Source organism: Hyperoodon ampullatus, assembly GCF_949752795.1.
Source record: "Hyperoodon ampullatus genome assembly, chromosome: 2".
Taxonomy (NCBI): domain Eukaryota; kingdom Metazoa; phylum Chordata; class Mammalia; order Artiodactyla; family Ziphiidae; genus Hyperoodon; species Hyperoodon ampullatus.
Window position 1 is genome coordinate 71915384 of NC_136915.1, and position 24687 is coordinate 71940070.

Here is a 24687-nt window from a genome sequence, read left to right on the forward strand (position 1 = left end):
ATGATTGGTCTAAAGTGTTGAAGTAAAACACATCTAACTTGCTGTCCTGGTTTTTGTTTATCTTTTGTTTTTGTTTTAGATTATTTTTTTATTGATGTTAATTCAGACTATACAGTTACTTTATACTTTTTGAAAAGAACTCTTCTGTAAGTTTTACTCATTACATATCTCAAATGGGTCTTTTACTAAAACTGGCAAATCTTCTTTTGGTTTTCTGAATGTAGGTATATGAGCTACCATTCAAGTCACGAATTCAGAAAAAAAATCTATTTTGTATATTTAATCAAGGTACCTAAAACTGAAAAAGTACATTTTATTTATATTATTCTCAGCGTTTTTTGGTTTGGGCTGTATCTTACAAATTAGTTTGTCATAACAAAACTCTAAAGTAGGTATCCCTTCATGCCTACCTTCTTTTTCCTTGACTTCTATCTTCAGCCTGCCATTGAGGTAAACACGATGTGTTTATTCTTAAACACCTATCTGGATGTTAAAATGAAATAGGGCATTGCTCCAAAAAAAGGGGGAAGAGGGAGAAACAAAAAGAAACTTCTCTATAATGCTGCTAGCAAGGCTTTATCTTTATGACGCTAACGATAATCCCCTGTGTAATTAACTGTGGAGTGGCTATGCATGCAGCATGCAGCCCATGACAAGCCTCATAGAAAATACATCAGTATTAGCCACAGGTGAATTCGTTTAGAAAGATTAATGACCGCACCTGAATTTTAATGTCAGAAAAGGGATGGAACACTGAATCCTTAATTAAAAAGTTGAATGACTGGTATGGTTTGTTTAACATCACAAATTTCAACAGGAGCGTTTTGTATTCAAATGAAGTATGTAAAAGGAAACTTTCCTTAGAAAGTGGTGAAGTAAGGGTGAAAAGCAAAAATGTTTTATATGCTTTACTGTATGTAAATCGATACATGGATCACTTGCTTTGATATGGATCAAATGTGGTGTAATTATGGCTCTTTTCTGTTTACAGGGAATATGAAGCAAAGAATTTTTACAGAAACAGGAGCCAGCAACATTACCCTCAAACCAAGAGAAAGTTGAAGTAGGGGAGCAGTAAAACTGATGAGTGATCTTATTCTTTCCTTAATGGGAAGCAGTTTCTTCTTCATTATTATTTTACAGTTTTTGATGAAGAGAAAGTAACCTTGAAAAACAATTTGGCAATGCCATTCCCAGTAGAGTTTTAACTCTGCTTTGCAAACTCTTACTGAGTATGTTAAAACTTGTCACAGGCATAAGATTTTTCAATGACAACTTTAATCACCTTTTTTAGGACCTAGAAGGAGGCAAGAGGAGAGATGATTTGCGTATGCTTCTATCTAGAAGAGAAGGAAACGACTCATTAATCATTTGTCCTTTGGGTAAGAATAGCTAAAAGCAGATGTCTTAGGTAAGAATGACCTAAAGTATTATTTTGGCCACTGTGCTTACAACTTTTAAAATTTTCTTATTATTTTAAAATTAATCACAGAAACAATTAACATGTACTGGAGCTTTAGCTAAATCTGATTTGGCAAAAAAAAAAAAAAAAAAAAAAAACTAGAAAAAAAAGAAAAATAATAGAAATAAAAAGAAAAGGAAAGGGGAAAAACAGAAGAAAAAGGTATACGAGGAAAAGACTGACATACTGTCATTGATCTATCCAGAGTTGAAAATTGACATATTTACCATAGAGCATAACTAAATTTTTTTCTTAAAAAAACAAGAAAAGAAACACTTAGTTTTTATTGTTATGACATAAGATATTTTAAAAATGAAACCAAGAATGTATCTGGTAGTTTTATACTAACATAGTTTATACAATTGTCTGCATTTCCTGTTTGTTCTTTGCCTGAAATGGGAATTCCACTGAAATTTCAGTTTAGAAGATATCAAAGCGCATGTAAAATTCCTTTGCCTTTTTATTTTCTAGGTCAGCATGCTGCTCACATCCATGGCAAAGTAGATTTTGATGCTCCTTAGCGTCACACATTGCCTGCTGTACCACTTTCTCTGCCAAGTAAAAGCATGGCTTTTAGTTCTGTCCGCTTTCCAAGGGAACACATTTTTAATGAAATGTCATTTAGGAGTATTTGTTCCTTCCTGTAAAAGCTTCTTTCATGGTTTTGTGTGTGTGTGTGTAAAGAAAAAAAATCTGCCTCTCAAAATGTTGTAGTTGTAACTGTTCCGAGTACTCAGAACACGGCGGGGGGGGGGGGGGGCGGGGGGGCGGGGAACTCCAGTTCTCACAGATGTGTCAGATGTTTTTAATAATGGATTGAAAAAGCATGTGTTCCACGTACTGTTAGCATCTCTGAGATTATTATAAAGCAAGTTTATCACTGCCGATTTCCATTACTTATAATTACCTGTGCCATAGCGTGAGACGTTATTGGCACATGGACTAAAAATATTTTGCAGAGATCGGGTTTAGTTTTAAAGTAAACATTGACATCTTAGCATAAAGCCAAAACTGAAATGTAAAGAAATGCTAATGCTTTGACAGCTCTTGTCTGCTAAATTCAGTTAATCCATTGGAAGTCAATCTGTGGGATAAGGTTTGAGGGGGCTTAAGGATTGATATTGTTAATACCAGTTAAAATAATTTACAAAGGTGTCCATTAAACCTGTCAGCAAAGTGTTGACGGACAAAAATAGGTTGAGTCTAGATCTGCCCAGAGCTGTTCACATTAAATGTCAGTTAATAATGTCTGTTACAATTTTAGTAAGTAAATGTCTGAAAGTTCAGTATTATAGCTTTCTCCCAGTTATGTACTTAAATCTTTGGGCAAATATTTAAATCCTCATCACTAAAAGTTAAGCACAGTCTCAGTTGGTTCATAAGCATTTCTGGGGGAGTCCTTGTAATTTTCTCAAACTCCAGGGGGTCATAAAACAAATTAAATCAGAAAGAATAAGCAAATTTCAAACTTAACAAAAGTTAAAGGATTAAAACCAAAAATATTTAAAGTTTCTTCTTAAATTCTTTATTATTATTAATTTAAAAACAATCATTCAGAGTGATGGTTAAAGGGGAAATTTGTTAAAGAAAAAATAATGTTATTGTTAAAAGACTGCATGGATCAAAATGTGAAATAGGACTAAAGTGCATAGTTATAAGTAAGCCTATATATATATATATATATATATATATATATATATATATATATATATATATATATGGTTCCCTAATATGTATATATATATACTATCTTTTTATCTGAAGTAGTAAATAAACTATGATCTTGAAAGTGTGTGAAAATATATATAATTTTTTATATATAATTTCTTGTATTTCATATATATATAATTTCTTCTAAAAATCTTGTCCTAAATTCACTAGGTCCTGGTAACTCTGAAAGGTAGAATATAATTCTCACAATAACATGGTGTTTCTATGTGAGTCTTCCTTCCTCTCTCTCTCCCCAAAACACAACTAATTTGTGACATTCCATCCTAATATATACACTATTTCTAAACACAGTTTAGAGTTCTTGGAATATTTATAGTCTAACTGGAAGGGATACCTATATATTTTGATAAAATAATTTAAACATATGTTTATATTTGTAAATATAATCCATATAGTTACTTATTTTTTTAGAAATACAGTATAATTACAGCAAATTGTCACTTTAATTCTCTGTGAAAATAAGTAGCAAATAGTAGCAAATACTATGATATATTGACTATTTATTATATGACAGTCAGTAGATTACAGGCTTTAAATGTTATACCATTTTGACCTCAAGATATGTTTACAATGAGTATTGTATTAACGTCATTTTATAGATTAAAAAAAACCTGAGGTTTAATGGATATTTTAAACTTAAAGCACTGTGCTGTGTTAAAAATATGAAGACTTTTTAAAAGTTTGCCATTTCTTTGCTCACTATATTTAACTATCTGTCATTGACTTTACTAGGGGCTATAAATCTTTACTCCAGAGTTCTAGAATGTTTGTCCTGGAGTCTGGAGATTTGTTATGCAATTTGTAGACAAACCTGTGGCAGCAAATGCGTAAGTAAGCAATTGTAGAAAACTGTAACTCCTTTCTTGGTCTGATGGTGATGGAACTGGATGTAAACTTTGCAACACTTACAAGCCATCCTCTCAGGCTGCACCTGCAAGATAACAGTGGATGCTGGCAACTTTTATGGAAACAAAACTCGGGAAAGTAATCAGCTGCCACCTATTTTAAATTTAACACACATTAAGTTTTTCTGTTTCTTTGTTTTTGGTTTGGGGTTTCTTTAAGTAGACAGGACACACGTTTCACTTTCTGTCAAGCTTTCAATCTGTTCCACTTCAAGCCTCTTTCTCACTCCTAGTCTGAAGTCCTCAGAGAACAGGAAAATATATAAATGACACTTCTCTTCTTGTGTTAAGATTCCTTTTCATTACATACTTTGCATGCCAGTAAAATGAAAGTCATTTAATGATTAAGAAATAAGACACATGATTTTTCTTACATGTTAAAAGCTTAAGATACAATATAGTAAAACTTAATTGTAGAAACTAAGTAATGTGTATTTGGGTGTTTACTGTAGAATACTTACGACGTTTCTGTATGTTTGAAACTTTTCATATTAAAATGTTGGGTGGCGGAGGTTTACATACAATTGAGTAGAGTCTAGAAATTACACAGCAAGCTAATGGTGTGAAGAGTAGGAATTAATAAGAGACTTTACTTCCTCCAAGTTGTTTATATTTTATGCAAAAGCTTAAATTACCTATTAGGAAAAGTTATTTCCATTTTGTATGTAAAATAAAATTTGTAGAAAAGTTATCAGTGAAACAAAAAATGGATCACTGTACTGCTTTAAAATTTTCTATTTTTTGATGGAGTGTGAAGATGAAAAGGATGTCATTCATGTTGGAGAAATTTTTTCTCCTCATGGGTTGTGCCAGAAGAATTACTTTTTAAATTTCATTAAAATCCAAATAATAGAAAATTCAAAGAACAATCACAAATAGAGTATGTTGACACTCTGTTACATGCAGTACATTGTTAGAATCACACATACACACTATATATACAAATTTTCCCTATCTTCAAATTACATATGATTTAGTTGGAGAAACAAAACTAACATAATAAAGGACAATTTAAAATCAAACTCTTATTAAACAGAAATTCAGGACTGGAGCAGAGTGATCTGGCAGAATTAATATATTTGAGAAAAACTACAGGGGAGAGTCTGGGGATTGAAAAATCCCCCCAAACATGTAGATTAATTATATATATAGATAATATAGATTAATTACACATACACACACATATATTAGGATCACACTGCATAAGTGATTTTAATTCATTTTTATAAATATATTATAACATGAGATCTTGCACATATCATTACTTATTCTTCAAGCTATGACTTTTAATTGCTGCCTGGAATTCCATTCATGAGTATATCTTATTTTATTTTATCAGTCCTTATTTTGCAATGGTCATTTTGGTTAGCCTTTACTAGTATTCTAAATAATGTTGAAGAATATCTTTATATTGAATATTTGATATTTTTGTATAACAAAATACACCACTATTTTCCTTAAAATTTGGTTCTTCCTCTGCTTTTATCTTTGAAGTCTGGAATAATCCATGATATTTATATCATAAATGAGGTATAGCAACAGGTGCTCTGATTTAAGGAAAAGTCACATATTAAAATCAGTTTCTACAAGAGAGAAAACTGTGAACAAATTCTTCATTTTATGTGAATGGTTTCCCACAAGGTCTCAAACTACAAATGTGCTTAAAGTATACTCATATTTATAACATATCAACTTATATGCCTTAGTGCACAAATTTCTGTTGATATGTGCCTTGTGTTTATTTTGCTATAATTTAGACACATTTTAAAAGATAAAATTAATTGATACAAATGCCGTAAACTTTATTTTTATGTACTTTTAAAACTGATTTTATTAAGAATAAGCAGAATATTTTATATCAACATTATGCTGAGAATTATTTTTATATTGTCCAAAAGCTACTATTTGTATAAAGAGTATCAATAATTCAGATATTAAGATTTGGTGGGGTGGGAAAAAAATGATTCTCATAAATGCAGAGCTTGAGTAAGTTTTTCCAGGATGAATATATTATATTGCCAACACGATTTCTCTGGTAGTTTAAGTCTTCAGTTTCCTTTAAGGATTTAATATTTTTCCAAATGCAGCAGTATGAAAAAGCTAAAGTACAGCACTTCCTATGGAACCATTTGTCATTTACCTTCATTTACTGTGTTTACTGTCCTCTGTGTATTGCTAAACTTCACTTTTAATAGGAGAAAATAGGCCTTAAAGAGGAAGCAGTATTTTACTGCTGAGCAAGAAACTATTTGTATTCCTCTTTCAAAGCCTGCCCAGAAGCATGTAGAATGTCTCTTGACCAAAGGAGATGGTATGAATATTCATGTGTTTTATGAATCACAGAGTTGAGGCCGTATGGTTTTCCCATTTATCAATTACTGGTTTAGGATTATCCAGCCAAAGAGTTGAACTGATTAACAACGCTCTTTTTGTTTGCTCCGTGTTGAGGTGAAACAGCCCAGTGACAACTGTATTATTTCTTGCCTCTTCAGCTGTCCACACTTGTGCAATAAGCTTAACATCCTGTCAGGTTTCATCATGTAGCCTCTTTATTACCACGTTGTGAGAATTTGTATAGTTGTAAATCAGAATGACTTTTTAAAGTTTAATTCCTCATTGCAGTAAAGACCCCATGGTTACTATGCCTAACAAGCATGGCTAATCATGCCCATCATAAGTGAACTCAGGTATGCTTGGCATGTGACTGGAAAATTAAAGTTTTAAAAGTTAATGCCACAGGCAGTTGAGAAAAGCAGCTGCAGTGGTACAAACTGACTGTTGTAGAGAAGCTAGAATAATTCACGCAAACTCACCTTGATTGACTAAGTTAGCATATTTATTTTGGTTTTCTTTTACATTTGTTGTTTTCCATTCTCTTTTCCTCCAAACTTCTATCTCAGTTCCTATTTAAACTGTCACTAGGAGATTTCTTCTAGGTCTATTCTACTCTTATAAAAATTAGGGGAAAAAAAGCCCAACAGTGAATTCTTTAGTGGTTTGAGAACTCTGCTTTTTAGAAACTCTAAATTCTTTTTGAAAAAGAGACTTGATCCTTCTTTCCTTCTCTCTACCTCTCTCTGTCACTCTCTCTCAATCCCCCCAACTTCCCCTTCACCTCCTCTATGTTTACTCTCATTAGTATGCAATGGTACGTTTTAACAGGATAGTGTGAAAATAGCCAAAGCCTAAAGGGGCTTTCTTGAGTATATTGTCACTTTAAATGCTGAAGTAGCGATTTCTTTTTTCAAGAGAACAATAAACCTGCTCATCCAGTGTTTAGCAGCTTAGACTTAAATCCAAACTTTTCTTTTTGCATGGTTACATATTGATTCCCGCTTTATCCCTTTTCCTGTTTCTTTGTGGTTTTGTTTGCTGTCTTTGACTAGGGTCACCTATTTCAGTTTGTGTGTGTATCAACATCCCCATGCTTTGTTCTCTTCCCTGGTGATGGGCAGCCAGTTTCAAATCTATAGAAGTCTATTTTTTTAATATATATTTTAAATTATTTCTAACATTCCACTATTATTGTGAATATTAAGGAAATCTGGCCCCTCCCACAATCTATTGAACACCCCAGTGCAGTCTGAATTAGGTGGCATTTAATTCTCTCTTCATGTACACAACTTTTATTGCTAACCTATTTGAAAAGGAGTCAGGGAGAAGAGAGACTTGCCCTACACTTTAGTTGTGTAGAGCTAATATCTTTGCCATAGTGTGGGAGAATCTAATTTTCTTTGTGAATCCGGGCTACACAAGAGGCAAGTTAGCACCTTCTAGCACTTAGGAATCCCTCAAACAGCCTTTGCTGACAGAGTCTCTGAGTGATTGAATCACTTACCCTACAAAACAAACCTGATGCAAAAACACCTCTATATATTTTAAGAGGATGTAAAAGAAGTCTATATTTTGGAAAAATAAATTAAACCTTTTTTTGGGAAAAAAATCCATTTGCCATGTAGGACTCTATCACATCAAGACAGACTGTGTCAGTCCTGTTGAATTTCTTCTCTCAGATCCAAGCACATCATTCTGTACAGAGTGCCAGGCTTTGGCTCTCTGGGATTCTGAAAATTCTGTTTGTGGAGCAATGAACAGTTCAAATTCTTTGTTCAACATTCTGAACACCAAGTCTCACATTGTGAATTGTTTTTCTGGTTTCTAAATCCTGAGTGTTGCATGCAAAATATATGTGGGACGGAGATTAGAAAGATTCTGTCTGTACAAGTTTTTACTCCTGCCAAAGCAGGTGCTTTATTTGGTGAGTGCAACACAAGTATACCCATGATCCTTTTTCTTTTCTGATGAGTGAGTTAGATTTTTTTTTTTTTTTTTTTTGCGGTACGCGGGCCTCTCACTGTTGTGGCCTCTCCCATTGCGGAGCACAGGCTCCGGATGCACAGGCTCAGCGGCCATGGCTCACGGGCCCAGCCACTCCGCGGCATGTGGGATCCTCCCGGACCGGGGCATGAACCCGTGTCCCCTGCATCGGCAGGCGGATTCTCAACCACTGCGCCACCAGGGAAGCCCTAGATTCTTTGATTTGCATATATGCTTTCAACATTATACACACTCTAAGGCTTTAGCACTGCATCTCATTTCTGATTTAGATTTGGTGTCTTCTAGATCACTATATGGCAAAAAAAGATTAGGTCTTTAACTGAGTAGTGAATAAAACATAAGGATAGATTTATGAACATGTAAGAAACAGAAAAATAACACAGTCTTCAATGCTGAGTATGTTTTTCAACAAGGTTGATCTCTCAGTTATTCTAGTGTCTTTCTTCCTCATACACTTTTCTCTTCCATTCATTTCCTTTCCATATTACAGTACATATAGAAAAATATCAAAAGCAAGAATCTTATATTTCTACATTGCCATTTTATAATTCAAAATCTTGCCTATTACATTCATTCATTCAGCTGTGTAGGCTGAAAGATAATGTATAAAATCCTTACAATTTTCTACATGGTGATTACAACTTCAGAGAAAGCTGCATTCAGCAAACAACGGTGGAAAAGTTTGGCTTAAGACTCTTAAATTCACTAATAAGTGCACCTTAAACAGTAAATGATGGCAAATATAAAATCAATCTGAAGCATGAAACCAAATCTCTAAAATAATATATTAAATGTGTCACCTCTATTTATATAAATGAAGTATTACTCCCTCCCCCTTTTTAAATAGACTATTTTTAGAGCAGTTTTAGCTTCACAGTAAAATTGAGCAGAAAATACAGAGAGTTCCTTTACACCTCATACCCTCACACAGTCACAGCTTCCTCCAATGTCAACGTCACACACCAGAGTGGTACATTTCTTTCCATTTACTTTTATATTTGTTAGTGAAAAGAGACAACTCTCAGGTGTTGAATTCATTGACACTCTGGATAAAAAAAAAAAATCCTATTTTTAGCTCAGTTTCAAGTGTTGCTGAGGTGCATTATTCCAAGAGACTAATAATATTTTAAGCGTTGCTACATTCATGATAATAAATGTATCTGAGGACATATTGTGTTCAGTGCATGACACAGAAGGAAGGGATGCTAAAAGTAACAACTTGGAGAAGGTGTTGATAGAAGCACTAGTTGGTTTGTAGATGTAAATTGACAAATGTCTCACCAGAGATTAATACTGAGGATGCAGTACAGCTCTCTTTGAGACTTCGCCTCCTTTTGCTATTTGCAGTTGCTTCTACCTGTAGTGGGACAAAATTCCAGATGTAGTCATTCAACACTCAAGCCCTACTTCCTCAATCAGCTTCCTAGTGGGACTATTAAAATTGAAACTCTACAGAGAAATTAAAATAGTGGTTGTCATAACATCTTAGGAATAAATAAACATGTAAGCCAAACAAACCCCAGTGTATAAGAGCAACAAAATAAAGAGCATAGACTTAAGAGCAGACTCAACCATCTGAAAGAGATGGTAATGAGAAATCATATATTCGTGAATAGCCTGGGTTTTTTCAGGCTATATAATATTATAAACATGCTTTGTCTGTGAAGTCAAATGGTGGATCTTTCTAATAGTAATTCTAGTTATGAATAACATACCAATCCTGAGCATTAAATACAGTTTGCTGAAGGTACTTGATAAGCCCATGAATCAGTAAGATATCTATATTATTTGGCCATCCAGGTCTTGAATATTAAGTAGGGAGGCTTAAAAAACCTTGGTTCTGTAAGCTTTCATTATATTGGAGACAGATGCATTTTTTAATGAATCAGGACAATGAATATTGATTCTATCAAAGAGTTCTGGGAATGTTAACAGAAGAGATTCTCATGACATCATGTCCCTCAACATAATGTGTACATATAATCCACTTGGTCCATGTATATTTTATAAAATTATTGATGAGAAAAGGGATCCCTTTAAGCTCTTACTCTTTAAATGATGTTTCTCCACCATGTTCTTATAGTGTTGCTTTGAGGATTTTCTAAGAGGTTGCTCATTCATGTACCTACTCAGCTTTTCCACCAGCATCTCTCGGCTTCAAGAATTGTCCTAAAGCTTGCAGTCAGTCCTTATCAGAATTGCCCCCAATACACTGTCTCTATACCCCTTCCCATCTTACCCTAGTTCCACAAACCATTTACAAATAATTATTGTTTGAGTCAATTAAGCATTCACAGTTACTGTTTTGCAGGAAAACTGGTAGTGAAATTAATAAGCTGATACCTTGTTTATGGTTTCCTTTGCTATGCAACCCTCAGAATGGGAGAAAATATTTGCAAATGAAACAATGGACAAAGGATTAATCTCCAAAATATACAAACAGCTCATGAAGCTCAGTATCAAAAAAATGAAACAATTCAACTGAAAAATGGGCGGAAGACCTAAGTAGACATTTCACCAAAGAAGACATACAGAGGGCCAAGAGGCACATGAAAGGATGCTCAACATCACTAATGATTAGAGAAATGCAGATCAAAACTACAATGATGTATCACCTCACACCAGTCAGAATGGCCATTATCAAAAAATCTAGAAATGATAAATGCTGGAGAAGGTGTGGTGAAAAGGGAACCCTCCTGCGCTGTTGGTGGGAATGTAAATTGATACAACCACTATGGAGAACAGTGTGGAGGTTCCTTAAAAAACTAAAAATAGAACTACCATACGACCCAGCATTCCTACTACTGGGCATATACCCTGAGAAAACCATAATTTAAAAAGAGACATGTACCACAATGTTCATTGTAGCTCTATTTACAATAGCCAGGACATGGAAGCAACCTAAATGTCCACTGACAGATGAATGGATAAAGGAGATGTAGTACATATATGCAATGGGATATTACTCAGCCATAAAAAGAAACAAAATTGAATTATTTGTAGTGAGGTGGATGGACCTAGAGTCTGTCATACAGAGTGAAGTAAGTCAGAAAGAGAAAAACAAATACCGTATGCTAACACATATATATGGAGTCTAAAAAAAAGGGGGGTGCTGATGAACATAGTGACAGGGCAGGAATAAAGACCTAGACATAGAGAATGGTCTTGAGGACGCGGGAGGGGAGGGTGAGGCTGGGGTGAAGTGAGAGTAGCAGCGACATACATACACTACCAAATGTAAAATAGTTAGCTTGTGGGAAGCAGCAGCATAGCACAGGGAGATCAGCTCAGTGCTTTGCAACTACCTTGAGCCTCTCTCCCATCCTCCTACATAGGGAGGATGGGAGGGAGGCTCAAGAGGGAGGGGAATATGGGGATATATGTATGCATATGGCTGATTCACTTTGTTGTACAACAGAAACTACCACAGTATTGTGAAGCAATTATACTCCAATAAAGATCTATTTAAAAAAATCCTTAAAAGAAAAAAGCTGATGCCATCATCAAATTAGTATAACACTTATGAATGTACGTTTTAATTTCAAGGCCAATAGCATATAGCCAAAAAAAGGTATTTTCTTTCTTTTTTACTTTTTGAAATTATTATCATTGCTCAATATTTATTGAGAGCCAGTGGTATTTAAGTCACTTCTTATAACAAAAACTTATTTCTATCCATTTTTATTTTAATGATTTAAAAAAAAATTTGGATAAACAAATCATTTGCGTATCAACCCTTACTCACAAAAAATGCTCTATAAATATTTATTGTATGAATGAATGAGAAAAAGATTTCCACTTGGCATTTGGGGTTTTCTTTTCACAAGTAAAGTATTTAATGAAATAAGTATGGAAAAGCATTACCAAATCCACATGTATACATACCACAAAATATTTGGTTGTTACTATTTATTTAAGCATTAGATGTATTTCTTTTCTCCAGTTTTCTTGTTTATAAGACAATAACTGGTCTTTTATATTGGCATCATGTTGTCAAAAAATAAAAGACTGTGGATAAGATAAGGGAGGCTTTTTTCATAGCTGTGCTCTGAGAGAAAGAAAGGATTGGTGGTTTCAATCTGTGTGCTACACAGTTGAGGGTAGACAGTTACTTAGGGCTCATTACCTGTGGTTTGAATGGCTAAGAATTTTTACGTTCAAAACACAGATATCAGTGTCTTAAAAGCCATTCATGGGATAGACAACAGCTTTTTCTTTAAGCCACTTACTTTTTTTTGTCTCGAAATTAATATTTCATTATTCCTTGGAGCACTTGATATGGTGTTTATGGTTTGAAGATGTACAGCAACCACCATACAAACTAATGTTAAACTGCGTTTTCAAAACCCATAGAGAGAAGGGGCTGCAACTAAACGCTTCAGCACAGAACTAAGTAATTAACTGTAGTAGACAGATTTAATGCTATGACTGTTTGTCTTAACCAAGGACAAAGGTAGAGAGTTGCAGGACAAGAGATGAAATGGATACAGTGGGAAATTAAAAAATTAAATAAATGTCAGTGTTGCCCATCTCAGGAACAGTGGCTCCCTGCTACTTTCTGAACTATCATGTTCAAAGCTGTTGATTTAGGCTCCTGCTGGTAAACATGTTTTTTTATAACCTCAACACATCCATATTTCACACAAAAGACTTCATAAAAGAGACATATTATAATTTTCTGTCACTGAATTCAAAATTACCAATTATTTCTTTACTGAAATTTTTGCATCCTTTACTAGAATATGTATTCATAGCTTTATAGACCTTTTCTTTTTTCTCAGTCACTCAATTTAGATTTATGAAGCCTAAGAGTTTTCTCCTGCAGCAAGTCAGAAAAACATTCTACTTCAAATTCACAGTGCCTCAATCAATGTAATTATTTCCAGAAACAAGCCACAAGTTTTAGAATTTATATGCTTTAATAATTCTATATTCTTAGATTATGTAATGATTTTGCATGAATGGGAAATAAGGATTTTCAAGGGCAGAATATATGGCAATAGTTAAAGATCCCTTTGTAGCTTAACTGGACATTCATATTTAGAATTTTAACTTTTCTCTGTGTACAATCCAAGATGTAAAACTTTCCAAGCCATATCAATAACACACTTTCAGAACTCTGTGTTGAAGTTTGCATAAATAGCAGAAAAGTTCAACCTGAATATTTTACAGTGAAACTGAAAAAATGGGGTTAGGAAAGTTTCTGAAATGTGGGTGATATTTTGAGCCTGAGAGCTGAAAGTCAGTGTCCACAAAAGGATGAAGGACATGTCACCTCATCTACAGGTGCTGTGCTCTGCCCTGTTGACAGAGTTTTGACTCTGGTGCAGTTCTCAGATGTGTGGAATCTGTGGGGTTGTTAGAAATATATGGTCAGGCAAATTTCCTGTATTATGGTCTGAGAAATGGTTAGGACCTAGAGAAGAACTCTCTAAAACGTGTCTTGAAGAATCTGAGATTTCTGGGCTTCCCTGGTGGTGCAGTGGTTGGGAGTCCGCCTGCCAATGCAGGGGACATGGGTTCGAGCCCTGGTCCGGGAGGATCCCACATGCCATGGAGCAACTAAGCCCATGGGCCACAACTACTGAGCCCGAGCCCTAGAGCCCGTGAGTCACAACTACTTAGCCCACGTGCCACAACTACTGAAGCCCGTGCTCCACAACAAGAGAAGCCACTGCAATGAGAAGCCTGCGCACTACAATGAAGAGTAGCCCCCACTAGCCACAACTAGAAAAAGCCAGCAACAAAGACCCAACACAGCCAAAAATAAATATATAATTTTTTTTTTTTTTTTTTTAAAAAGGGTCTGGCATTTCTTACAGGGCTAAGAATAATCCTATTTCACCTGAAGACAATAGTGATGATCCCAAGGAAAGAGACACAGGGTTATCTCACACTCTGGCTTTTGAAGAATGAAAAAAGGAACCCCGAGCTCCAAACAGATACAGCACCTCCCTCGCTTGCCAGAGCATATGGCCTGAGGAACAACAGAGAGGAGGCTGAATTTCATCCCTCCCACCCCCAAGCACCTAGTATGGACCTTGCATAGCCTCTTGTTACAGCCCCTGATTAAATCCCAGGCAGTTCAACAGCAAGGACTGGCACAGAAAGTAAGACCCAGATATCTCTACTTTCCATACATCTCACCTGCATCATTCCCTATGGACAGCTCTACCATACACTCATCACTCAGAATGAGAATATTCAATAAAGGTTTGCAGAATAAATAAATAAAACAGAAGTAAGTGTCTATAAAAGATGAGGAGCCATAGGTTACTCTCTAAGAATGAAAAATTATTTGCATCTAATGCTATGTGTCTAGCTAAATACTGTTTATATAAGCTATATATACATGTTTTAGTGTATATAATCTTCATTTGATCTTCACAACGATCCTGTGAGATAGACAGAGACCAATATTTTTATCCAAATTTTCACATTAAGGAACAGTAATTCAGAGACATTAAGTGGCTTGCCTAAAACTACACAGCAAGTTAGGTAGCAACACAAGTAGAACTCATCTTCTGAAGACAAAAAAGAGACAGTAAGTACTATTGAGGTTCACATGCAAGAAACAGAATATTTTGGATTTTGAGAAGATTTTATGGAATGATTGTTTTCAGCTTTTGCTGAATATTGATGGATAGGAGAGTCCATGGAAAACACGGTGAGATCTTCCACAGTTGTATTAGTAGTTCTTTTTTTAGTTTTATCTTTCAGGCTTTTTTTTTTTTGGCTGCACTGTGCAGCTTGTGGGATCTTAGTTCCTGACCAGGGATTGAACCCACGCCCTCAGCAGTGAAAGTGCTGAGTCCTAATCACTGGACCACTGGGGAATTCCCAGGTATTTTTAAAATATACAATAACTCAATTAATTTTGACATATTTCTCAATTTGCTTTGTTTATGAATGTGTTTGTGTGAGAGTGTCTGTATAATTTGATATTGGATGCAAGAATAACTATGACCCATTGAAGGAGGTCCAAAAGAGGATACAAGGATAAAATTTTTTGGCGAAAGATATTTTTTGCTGAAAACTGCTAATATAGATTATTGTAAGAAAGTTTATAAATAATATTATAGGATCATCTCTGATCATTCTCATATATAGGTAAGTTTTCATAGGTCACTCTTCCAAAATCAGAAAACAATAAGGTTATTACATGTTAATGACTCCTAGTTAAGTAATTTTGTTCTCTTGTCTTTGCCCAGAACTTTTAAAATTACATGAAAATCCCAGGTTAGGCTAGGTGGCCATTAAGCCAACATATTTTCTTAAGATGTCATGAAATTCAAGTGTTAAAATTCTTGAGATTGTAGAGGTATTACAAGAATTGTAAATATTCTGTTTTACGAGTGATATAATTATACTATATGTAATGTCAAACAAGTCACATTGCAAATGAGTTGAAATCGTGCAATTCTGAGTTTTTGTTTACCTTCAAGGGTATATTGTTTTTATATTTTAAAAACATAAATATAACAAAGTACAGTATCAGAGGCCCTTTATAGAGTTACATTTAGTGGTGCAAAGTCCAAGTTGCTATAATATCAAAAACGCAGTATAACCTGAAGATAACAAAACAGAAAAAGAAGGCAAGAAAAAAAAAAACATGCATTTTATGTAAAATATTTTGGCTTACAGTATCCTGAATAGGGCAGAAAATTGTTGGGCTGTAACATTCACGTATTATTTATGAACATATTAAGAGCAAGATCTGGGTTTCACAAAACCTGTCTTGGTCCATTAATTTTTCATCAGTATTTCTGTCCTTTATCCTCTAAACAATACATTGAAAAGAGATGTATAATAAGTGAAATTTTCAAGATACATTTTGATAGAAATAAAATCATATTTTCTAGTGGTGAGCCACACCATATTGTATTCCAGCTTCTCTTAATGCACTAAATTTATCCTTTGTTGGTGTGTGACCCTTCAAAGAAACCATTTTGCAAGTACTTTTAAAGTACAATAATTTTACATATCAATTTTCATCTGTTTTCGTGGCTTAAGAATATGCAGCAATTTTTAAGTACTATTGAAATGAGATACATAATAACGTAAAGTGAACAATGAAAGAAAAATCTAGGTATAGTAAGTGTTTAAAATGTCAGTAGATTAAGAACGCCTTGGTTTTTACCACTACATTTTCAGATTTCTTTTTGAGGAGGAATCTGCTTTTACTCTATTTCTTTCTTTCTTTTTTTCATAAGATTTAGGAAATCCTCCCAAGATTTTGCAAGCTCCTTTTTGGGGGCTTTCCATAATGACGGCTGCAGGCTGTTACTTCAGGTGACTATGAAACCTTTTCCATAGAAGTCAGTTGAAATTATGCTCGTAGTAATCACACTAAATATACTGAGAGTAGAGAAAGCAGATAAGTATGTAAAGGATCAATTTTTACATTCAATTAAATATTTGCATTTTACTCCAATAATTAACGTGAGGATGAAAATGATCTTGTGAAGCACATTATACACATTGATATAGCATGCATTACTTTACTAGGGTTAAAATATTATCATTATGCCTGATATGCACATGGGAAAGCAGATCCTAGGAATGAAGCATTTATAGTAAACATCCATATGTTTTAGTAAACACAACTGCATACTTTCCAGAGTAAGCAAATGTGTGAATTCCTTAAATGATACTGAAGAATTAAAGTAGTCACTTTTTATATCACAAAAAGAAAAGAAAAAAACACTAAGTAGCATGCATGGAGATTATAAAAAAATAATAATGATAAAAATAGTAATGGGTACCTATTTGGATTTATATATATATATATATACATATATATATATATATATATATATATATATATATATATATATATATATATGTGTGACCATTTTTCAGGACTTCATGATCTCATGACATTGGGAAAAAATTTTGCGCTTCATTTGGGAAAAATTTTTGTGTTTCATTCAGAGTTTAGTTCTGGGGTAGCTGCCTCTAGGTAAGGGAAATAATTTTAGGCTATCTGCTAGGTTGTCTCTTCAAGAGAGAAACCATAGGAAACAAGTGGTATACTGTATACAAAAACATGACTATGGGGCTTCCCTGGTGGCGCAGTGGTTGAGAGTCCACCTGCCGATGCAGGGGACGCGGGTTCGTGCCCCGGTCCGGGAAGATCCCACATGCTGCGGAGCGGCTGGGCCCGTGAACCATGGCCTCTGAGCCTGCGCGTCCAGAGCCTCTGCTCCGCAACGGGAGAGGCCACAACAGTGAGAGGCCCGTGTACCGCAAAAAAAAAAAGAAAAAGAAAAACATGACTATGAAGGGTAATGAAAGTACTTTCTATGAAAAAGTCAAAGAAAATAAACTTTCATTAAAGCAAGCAAAAAGGAACTATATAAACTCAACTGTTTCATAAGTATCCTCCCAGTATCCTTCTAGACATTTTGCATCCCCTAAGTTAGGAATCAGGGGGATCAGAAATCAGGCAGAATTTCAGGAATGTACTGTCAGGGCTCTAGATACACCCTTTCTTACTCCACAGGAACACCACAGTCAGGATAAAGGCCATCTTCTAACTCTTTACCTGCTAAGACTTGGGTTCAGGGAGCATCATGAAACCACCCAATTTGAGTACTGCTCTGACATTCCATAAATGTGACTACATTTCTCACAGCTGTGGGAACCATATCTCCTCAGTCTCTTGCATGTTTTCTGACCCGAAGCAAAGGGCCAGAAGAAAGAAAATGGCTCTTTCACATTAGAGACCACGTGTCTTAAAACTTACCATCAGAGCCCAATCTCTTTGTCTTTGGGCTGGGTTTCATCTACAACTTCCAGCTTATGATTTTTGGAATGCATTTTACAACTAGCCTCATAACTCCTAGACTTGGATCCTGATAGTATCATTTCTCAAAACCCCAAGACTTCTCTTTTTCATTGAAATTCTATAATGCCTTGAGCACCTTTTAGACTCATTAAAATAGGATGTTAACTTTATATAGCTGCCCAATTTTCACCATCAGAGAGTGATGTTTCACCAGTAGGTGAGCCCTTACACAAGAACAACACAATGTGGTACAGTGACAACTATTGACACAGGCTTATTCACTTGTACACAAATTTGAGTTCGCACTGTGGGTCTTATTAAAAACCTTGCCCATATTTTCAGCCTTTCTAGTTAGTAAAACAACTGTTTAGTTTTAACCACTGGTCTTTCCTATCACCATTCCATTACTACTTATAAACTGACCTTAGTGACTAAGCAATTTGGGCAGGAGTGGGGATGGGGGGAGGGGAGGCAGGTGGAGTATTTGACAATCTAAGGCACAGAATAAGAATAAATGATGTTAGGAGAAAGCCTTGGTCCAATTTCCTTCTCAAGAGGACTTAGCAGGGCTGTGAGAGTTGGGAAAAACTGTACCTGGCAATGAGTCGAAGCGCTGAAATGCTGTTTCTTTCTTTGACCTCTTACCTCATCTTTTCTCTCCTGGTCCTGCTTTAAAATTCATTGTTGTGGTCTTCCCTGGTGGTGCAGTGGTCGAGAGTCCGCCTGCCGATGCAGGGGACACGGGTTCGTGCCCCGGTATGGGAAGATCCCACATGCTGCGGAGCGGCTGGGCCCATGACCATGACCGCTGAGCCTGGGCGTCCGGAGCCTTGCTCCGCAACGGGAGAGGCCACAGCAGTGAGAGGCCCGCGTACCGCAAAAAAAATAAATAAATAAAACTTAAAATTCATTGTTGTGTTATAAGCACCTAACAAAATGTGAAAGTCTTGTGCAACTGTTAATAATAATCAGTCTTCTACACCAAGACTTAGGGGAAAACAATCTCCATTCTCATTTCTTAGTTATGCGGGTTAGCAGACCACCACCTATCTGGCCAGGGAATGTTTTCACTCTGGCCTTGTATTTCTTCACTGACCTATTAAGGACCCTCCCGAGTCGGTCCCCAACAAGGCTCCTTCTGTCCGCTATCACTCTTGCCAATAGAACAAGACGGAGTTCGGTTCAGAAGCAAAGGAGAGCTTTATTCTTTCATCAGAAATGGAGAGGTGCGAGCTCGCGCTCTCAAGTATACTCTCCCTGACAGGCTGAGGGCAGGGCTGCTGTGTAGGGTTCTTTTCCGCGAGGAGGAGGCGGAGTTCTCGTGGGTCAGGCGCAGGCGTGCTGCTCAGGTTCCAGATGGCAGTGCCCGACACGGGTGCAGCGTCTCTGCACACAGCCTGCCGCCGCCATCTTGGATTCAGGGGTCGCTCGCGATGCTGCTGCCACAGCCCACCAATCTGAGGTGTCCACACCGTTTCACACAAGGGACTCTGGTCTGAAGGGCCAAGTGCAAGGCCTGTGCATGACACACACTATGTGCAAGTCAAACTAGACTGAACACAAAAGGAAAAAGAAAAGGTTAAACTTTATTTTATTACACAGATTCTCTATTTTTAATCCCAGGGAATTGTTAATGGGCTTTGCTGGTGACGGCCCTTCTCTTCTTGTAGCAAAATTTGGTTCTTAGGTTATCATCACAGTCCCTTTAGTGTGCCACTATATGGCTTTTTACAGATAAGATTTCTGATAATCAAAGTTTCTTGCTATTGGGTAGTTTTTAACAAAATAAGCTGGCAGGTATCAGATAATTGCCAGATCGGTCAAAATTAACTTTAGTCTCTTTTCTTAAATAAGGGGAAAAGAACCATTTGAGTCAATGTCTACTTAGGATATATTAACAGATTCATTTAATCATAACTATTTATAGCTCCAGAAGAGAATGGATTTTACTCCACTTAGTTATATATATATATTTTTAACATCTTTATTGCAGTATAATTGCTTTACAATGGTGTGTTTGTTTCTGCTTTATAACAAAGTGAATCAGCTATATGTGCACATATATCCCCATATACCCTCCCTCTTGTGTCTCCCTCCCGCTCTCCCTATCCCACCCCTCTAGATGGTCACAAAGCACTAAGCTGATCTCCCTGTGCTATGCGACTGCTACCCACTAGCTATCTATTTCACATTTGGTAGTGTATATATGTCCATGCCACTCTCTCACTTTGTCCCAGCTTACCCTTCCCCCTCCCTGTGTCCTTAAGTACATTCTCTAGTAGGTCTGTGTCTTTATTCTCGTCCGGCACCTAGGTTCTTCATGACCTTTTTTTTTTTTTTTTTTGAGATTCCATATATATGTGTTACCATATGGTATTTGTTTTTCTCTTTCTGACTTACTTCACTCTGTATGACAGTCTCTAAGTCCATCCACCTCACTACAAATAACTCAATTTCGTTTCTTTTTATGGCTGAGTAATATTCCATTGTATATATGTGCCACATCTTCTTTATCCATTGATCTGTCGATGGGCACTTAGGTAGCTTCCATGTCCCGGCTATTGTAAACAGAGCTGCAATGAACATTGTGGAACATGACTCTTTTTGAATTATGGTTTTCTCAGGGTAAATGCTCAGTAGTGGGATTGCTGGGTCATATGGTAGTTCTATTTTTAGTTTTTTAAGGAACCTCCATACTGTTCTCCATAGTGGCTTTATCAATTTACATTCCCACCAACAGTGCAAGAGGGTTCCCTTTTCTCCACACCCTCTCCAATATTTATTGTTTGTAGATTTTTTGATGATGGCCATTCTGACTGGTGTGAGCTAATCTCACTATGGTTTTGAAATGCATTTCTCTAATGATTAATGATGTTGAGCATTCTTTCATGTGTTTGTTGGCAATCTGTATATCTTCTTTGGAGAAATGTCTATTTAGGTCTTCTCCCCATTTTTGGATTGGGTTGTTTGTTTTTTTGATATTGAGCTGCATGTGCTGCTTGTAAATTTTGGGGATTAATCCTTTGTCAGTTTCTTCATTGGCAAATATTTTCTCGCATTCTGAGGGTCGTCTTTTTGTCTTGTTTATGTTTTCCTTTGCTGTACAAAACCTTTTGAGTTTCATTAGGTCACATTTGTTTATTTTTGTTTTTATTTTCCTTTCTCTAGGAGGTGGGGCAAAAAGGATCCTGCAGTGATTTATGTCATAGAGTGTTCTGCCTATGTTTTCCTCTAAGAGTTTTATAGTGTCTGGCCTTACATTTAGGTCTTTAATCCACTTTGAGTTTATTTTTGTGTATGTTATTAGGGAGTGTTCTACTTTCATTCTTTTACATGTAGCTGTCCAGCTTTCCCAGCACCAGTTATTGAAAAGGCTCTCTTTTTTCCGTTGTATATACTTGCCTCTTTTGTCAAAGATAAGGTGACCACATGTGCAGTGGTTTACCTTTGGGTTTTCTATCCTGTACCATTGATCTATATTTCTGTGTGTGCCAGCACCATACTGTCTTGATCACTGTAGATTTGTAGTATAGTCTGAAGTCAGGGAGCCTGATTCCTCCAGCTCCATTTTTCTTTCTCAAGATTACTTTGGCTATTCGGGGTCTTTTGTATTTCCATACAAATTGTGAATTTTTTTGTTCTAGTTCTGTAAAAAATGCCATTGGTAGTTTGATAGGGATTGCATTGAATCTGTAGATTGCTTTGGGTAGTATAGTCATTTACACAATGTTGATTCTTCCAGTCCAAGAATATGGTATATCTCTCCAACTGTTTTATCATCTTTAATTTCTTTTATCAGTGTCTTACAGTCTTCTGCATACAGGTCGTTTGTCTCCTTATGTAGGTTTATTCCTAGGTATCTTATTTTTTTTGTTGCAATGCTAGATGGGATTGTTTCCTTAATTTCTCTTCCAGATATTTCATCATTAGTGTACAGGAATGCAAGAGATTTCTGTGCATTAATTTTTTATCCTGGTAGTTTACCAGATTCATTGATTAGCTCTAGTAGTTTTCTGGTAGCATCTTTAGGATTCTCTATGTATGGCACCATGTCATCTGCAAACAGTGACAGCTTTATTTCTTTTTTTCCGATGTGGATTCTTTTTATTTCTTTTTCTTCTCTAATGGCTATGGCTAAAACTTCCAAAACAATGTTGAATAATAGTGGTGAGAGTGGCAACCTTGTCTTGTTCCTGATCTTAGTGGAAATGGTTTCAGTTTTTCACAATTGAGGACGATGTTGGCTTTGGGTTTGTCAGATATGGCCTTTATTATGTTGAGGTAAGTTCCCTCTATGCCTACTTTCTGAAGGGTTTTTATCATAAATGGGTGTTGAATTTTTTTTCAAATGCTTTTTCTGCATCTATTGAGATGATCATATGGCTTTTATTCTTCAAATTGTTAATATGGTGTATCACATTGACTGATTTGCGTTTATTGAAAAATCCTTGCATTTCTGGGATAAAACCCTCTTGATCATGTTGTATGATCCTTTTAATGTGCTGTTGGATTCCATTTGCTAGTATTTTGTTGAGGATTTTTGCATCTATGTTCATCAGTGATATTGGCCTGTAGTTTTCTTTCTTTGTGACATCTTTGTCTGGTTTGGTATCAGAGTGATGGTGGCCTCGTAGAATGAGTTTGGGAGTGTACCTTCCTCTGCTATGTTTTGGAAGAGTTTGAGAAGGATAGGGGTTAGCTCTTCTCTAAATGTTTGATAGAATTTGCCTGTGAAGTCATCTCGTCCTTGGCTTTTGTTTGTTGGAAGATTTTTATCACAGTTTCAATTTCAGTGCTTGTGATTGGTCTGTTTCTATTTTCTATTTCTTATTGGTTCAGTCTCGAAAGTTGTGCTTTTCTAAGAATTTTTCCATTTCTTCCAGGTTGTCCATTTTATTGGCATATATTTCCTTGTAGTAATCTCACATGATCCTTTGTATTTCTGCAGTGTCAGTTGTTACTTCTCTTTTTTTATTTCTAATTCTATTGATTTCAGTCCTCTCCCTTTTTTTCTTGATGAGTCTGGCTAATGGTTTATCAACTTTGTTTATCTTCTCAATGTTGAGAAGCTTTTAGTTTTATTGATCGTTGCTACTTTTCCTTCATTTCATTTTCATTTATTTCTGATATGATTTTATGATTTCTTTCCTTCTGCTAACTTTGGGATTTTTTTGTTCTATTTTCACTAATTGCTTTAGGTGTAAGGTTAGGTTGTTCATTTGAGATGTTTTTTGTTTCTTAAGGTAGGATTGTATTGCTATAAAATTCTCTCTTAGAATTTCTTTTGCTGTATCCTGTAGTTTTTGGGTCATTTGTTTCTAGGTATTTTTTGATTTCCTCTTTGATTTCTTCAGTGATCTCTTGGTTATTATGTAGTGCATAGTTTAACCTCTATATGTTTGTATTTTTTACACTTTTTTTTTCCTGTAATTGATATCTAGTCTCATAGCGTTGTGGTCAGAAAAGATACTTGGTATGATTTCAATTTTCTTAAATTTACCAAGGCTTGATATGTGACCCAAATTATGATCTATCCTGAACAATGTTCCATGAGCACTTGAGAAAAAAGTGTATTCTTTTGTTTTTGGATGGAATGTACTATAAATATAAATTTAGTCCATCTTGTTTAATGTATCATTTAAAGCTTGTGTTTCCTTATTTATTTTCACTGTGGATGATCTGTCCATTGGTGAAAGTGGGGTGTTAAAGTCCCTTACTATGATTGTGTTACTGTCAATTTCCCCTTTTTTGGCTCTTAGCATTTGCCTTACGTATTGAGGTGCTCCTATTTTGGGTGCAAAAATATTTACAATAGTTATATCTTCTTCTTGGATTGATATCTTGATCATTATGTAGTGTCCTTCTTTGTCTCTTGTAATATTCTTTGTTTTAAAGTCTATTTTGTCTGTTATGAGAATTGCAACTGCAGCTTTCTTTTGATTTCCATTTGCACGGAATGTCTTTTTCCATAACCTCACTTTTGGTCTGTCTGTGTCCCTAGTTGTGAAGTGGGTCTCTTGTAGACAGCATATATACGGGTCTTCTTTTTTTTCCTTTCAGCCAGTCTATTTCTTTTAGTTGGAACATTTAATCCATTTACATTTAAGGTAATTATTGATATATATGTTCCTACTACCATTTTCTTAATTGTTTTCATTTTGTTATTGTAGGTTTTTTCCTTCTCTTGTGTTTCCTGCCTAGAGGAGTTCCTTTAGCATTTGTTGTAAAGCTGGATTGATGGTGCTGACTTCTCTTAGCTTTTGCTTTTCTGTAAAGTTTTTAATTTCTCCACCGAATCTGAATGAGATCCTTGCTGGGTAGAGTAATCTTGGTTGTAGGTTTTTCCCTTTCTTCACTTTAAATGTGTCCCTCCACTCCATTCTGGCTTGCAGAGTTTCTGCTGAAAGATCAGCTGTTAACATTATGGGGATTCCCTTGTATGTTATTTGTTGTTTTTCCCC